Source organism: Montipora capricornis, unplaced genomic scaffold, assembly GCF_036669925.1.
Source record: "Montipora capricornis isolate CH-2021 unplaced genomic scaffold, ASM3666992v2 scaffold_496, whole genome shotgun sequence".
Lineage (NCBI taxonomy): Eukaryota > Metazoa > Cnidaria > Anthozoa > Scleractinia > Acroporidae > Montipora > Montipora capricornis.
Window position 1 is genome coordinate 232,501 of NW_027180234.1, and position 4,526 is coordinate 237,026.

A 4,526-nucleotide genomic window follows, 5' to 3' on the forward strand; every position below is an offset into this window, starting at 1 on the left:
AGAGGTTTACAACTGATCTTGATACTTAATGGTGCAGAAATCTGCAAACCGCTTTGTCTTAGGGACAAAGCGCACCCGAATACGTTCGCCTGAACGAAGGCAGTATGGCCTGTCAATTGACACACAAGGAATTAATGGCTTGAGTACAGGAGACGACAGGTCATGCTTGATAAAATTTGTGCAAGCTTCCTCCCTTCTCTGGGAAAGGGTAGTGACGCCAGATTGAATTAAGGCATCGTCATAGTGACAGTTCGGCAGAACGATGCGTAGGGCCCTTTTTTATACAGATTCTGTAGCGTCATCTAAGTACTTTGGCAGGGTTGCCCAAGCAGGGCAGGCATATTCTAGTACAGATCGTACAATGCTACAGTACACTTGCACTAGCTGCATGGTAGTGAGGCCACTTTTTTAAGCGTGCGCAGTGCATACAAATGCTTATTGGCCTTTTTGACTATGTGCTCTATTTGAACGTTCCATGAAAGATCTTCAGAGATATAGACACCCGAGAGCTTATATGTCAGAACCCTTTCAATGACAGAACCCCCAACAGTAAGGGGGACAGGGGGGAATTGGCTATACTGCATAAAATTAATGATCATTTATTGGCATTTCTTTAAATAAAGTTTCATGCCTCTTAAGGAAGCATATGTATAGATATCGGATACTGTAAATGGCAGGTAAGATGGCGAGCGACTAGGGATGATTTCCATGGCAGTAGCATGTAAATTATAAAATGATTTTTGAGAATGTATTGATCAGAGATTTTTTTGATTAAAAAATATATGATATGTAAAAGCATAAAATTGAAAAAAAACTTATTCCAAATTGTATTAGTATTTGTTGCCATTTTATTAATTGTGATTTAACAATTTATAATATAAAATCAAGTGATAATTTTGATGAAAATATAATTTATGATAAATATGATGATAATATTTTTATTATACAAGTAAAAAATAGCTTAGGTGTAATAAAATTTATTAACTGTAATCTTGAAACTGTTTAATTCTATTACCAAAAAAAATTTTCTAATATAATAATATAAATGAGTTCTGAAAATATAGATTTATATAATTCAAAAATTTGTGATGATTATGAAAGTGATAGTCAATTAGCTCAATATGATTTCAATGACAGCTTTATCCATGATTCTCAATGTAGATTGGATGTTAATTCAGATAATACTTATGAAACTGAAACAGAATATTCATCAGATTGTGACACAATAAAAAATCTAAGTATATAATATAAATGAAAAATTTAAAACAAATAATTGGTTTATAAAATAATTGCTGTTTCGCTTATGTAAGAGTTTTAAAAAGAAATAAAAATTAAAAAAAGAAAGTTAAATTTAAACGTAAAATAGAAATTATTAGAAATTGATTTACAAATATTTTTATGATTTAAATATATAGTAATATTAATAGTAATAGAAATTCACGGCAAGAAAGTATAAAGAAATTAATCGAATCAACAATTGATCTGACTAGCCATCTCATTACTAACTAGTTTCCTACCGCACGAACTGTGTGGCACTCTTTAGATAAAATAGCTAAGTGAAGATTCCGTTAAAACACACGCTTATACATGGCAGGATTACACTCGTGCGCTAAATTTGAATTAATAATGTTGCACGGAAATAAATCATCCCCGACTTCGCTTCGCTCGTTGGCAAAAAAAAAGTCGCATCTACATTGTTATTCAATATTGTGATCAGTGTTTTGTTAAGAGCGACTCTCTGTAAGGACTGCGTGACATCATGAAAATATGGCACAAAGTCAAAAAATTGACCCCAATCATTTTTTGTCCAGAGATAGCCTATGGTGTCCTAATAAAGGTGATATGACTTTTATGTTCTGGAGTTTTTTGAATTCCAGAAAAGCTCGAGAAACTTCAGGCGGCTCCTGAAGTGGAAAAATCACCAAAATGACGCCTCAATCAGGGGCTATTGAGTCAAAACTCTCGTGAAGGCGCAAAAGAAAATACACTTTTCTTTGTTTTGTAATTTGATTAGGGAGAAAAAAAGCTGATCATTAAGGCCAGATAGAAACAGATAGCTATCGATTTAAAATTACTTGTGAGAACTCAAAACTCAAACATTTGCCGAAATTTCGGACTTGGAAAATACCAAATTGCGACCCATTTTCAAACAATCATAAACATAGGCGGTAAAACTCAGAATTGGCTGAGACTTCGAATTTCACGACTTAAAAGCATGTATTCAGTGATAGGAAAAAAAATTATTTTGGTAAAACTTATTTCCGTGGGGAGCCGCCCGATGCAAGTTCGCTGAAATCAGTCGATATTCAATATGCCAACAAGGCTCTGGCAGCTGTCAAACACAAGTGAGAGAAACCTTGTGAAAATTTGGTAATTCTTGCTACTGCTGTTCGAATTAAGTTACTTTCTGCTGTATTAGCAGCTTAACTTGCAATATAAATGTCCTGAAGCAATGTTTCAGATCAACGGACAGTTAAGTTTTCCTTCAAGATTGCTGCCACAAGAAATGATACACGCGTCATTTACCAAACTTACTGTACCGTCCATTTCCTACTAAAGAAAATGTTTTCTTTAAAAAAATTACATCAGCGAAGTGCCATAGTGTAATTAACAGATTCCTGCATTTCTAGAAATCGTAGTTTTTAATCGGAAACGCAGCAGGAAATAAACAAGAATAAAGCGATTCACAGCAAATGTTTTGTCACGCAATTTTACATTCCATAATTTGTCTGGCCACGTGACGCAGGTTTCATTTTTGTTACTTTGAGGTTATATTGTAATATTACTTTCATTAATCGAGGCTTTCATGAGGGATAAACACATCTCATAAAATCCATTTTGTCCTGAACGTTTGATCGGTTTTCATCCTTGTTCGCGCACTTCTCTCGCCGACGCGTGCACTTGCATTACAAAATGTGTCGCCGCCAAGGGAAGTTCGTGGCCAGGACGATTAACGCAAAGGAAACTAGCCAATAAGGAGGCCAAAATTAGCGGCAGACAGAATGTAACCTACATGCGATAATTAAACTGGAATTAGCATTCGAACCGCGTTCGCAACTTTAACTGTCTCTTTAGTAGACAATGTTATTTTTCTTTCCCCAAACGGCAAATCTTGGACAATATGGGGACTGGTAATAAAAGCCACGAAGTGATCTATCTGCGCCAAGGAAACTTTCATTCTAGGCGAGGATGTTGAGTGCACAGGCAAGCCTCTCCCGAAAACCAAGCAATGGCGCTTGGCCTCAGTAAAACAATGCTGCGACAGGTCAGGGATCCAGCGACGTAATTGATTTAAGGTCAGCTTGTCTAAAATTATAGAAAGGATTTGTCGGCGTGTCTCCCAAGAGTCGTCGGCTGCGCGGTAGCATTCAGCAAGGGCGTTCATCATTTTCTCGTCCACGATGTTAGTCATGTTGTCTTCTTTGGCTAACCCTAATGTGTGCTCCATGACTTTAGAAGAACAAGCAGCCTTATAAAGAGATCCTGCAGCCGTGGGAGCTATGTCTTGTACAATCGCTGATTTACCTATCCTACGGTCTGCGGCTCGGGACTTGCGAACATGTTTCGATAGTTGCGGAGGAACACGACAACGCGCTGCACCTCAGCGCCAACCAATTCCCAACGAATAACGATGTGCGGGGCATATGTTCAAGTCAGAAATATTTCGAAGGCAACTAAAAATTGAAGATCTTGCTAAAATGAGATCAACTTCAGTATCATCTCCGCTCGAGGCGGTCAGCCCTAGGGAGCGCTTGTGTTCCAGAATGCAAGTTCTTTCTTATAAGACAGCAACGGCACAATATTAATGTTGTCATTTTACTTGCTTCCTCGAGCTCACGGATCTTTGCCACATTGACCACCAACTAATCTCTGGAAAGAGCAAGTGTTCGCCATATTTCAAATAAACATCAAACTAAATTAGAGATAATACCGACTAATGTGAAAACACCGCCTAATTCAAAATGAGCTGTCAATTTAAGAAAATTGTCTTTCCTGATAACAAGTCTAGGACCTTTTCCAAACACGGGTTGTCAGTTTGATTTAATCGTAATCTGTGAGTGTATCCTACACTTTTTTAATCAAGTCCACACTTTCAAAAGAGTTCGGAAGTGTTCTTTGTTACCCGACATCTATGCGCCTTACGGGATACCCGAAAACTCCCACTGTCTTTGTTATAAAAAGCAATCCTAAAACACAATTCTCCATGTACATTTTTTCCAGCGAGATTCGTATATGTACGCACGGGAGAAAGAGGGCAATGTATTCCTCGGGTATTGTTTGGGGATTTCCTATCCCTCAAAAATGGGTGGACGCTGTTTATGTGAAAGATTACGTGACAGCATCGATGAGTCATACGATGCATCCACGGCTTTTTTCCCTACTGTTTCAGCAGCAGAAATCCACCTTCTTGAGATCTGAAATCTGTACGTAAATCCGAAAAAAACAAACCTAGGACTAGCGAAATAACGTTTTAGCAAAGTGGGGTACAGATCGCCGTGGAGTCAGTTTGGTTGGAAAAGAGCACA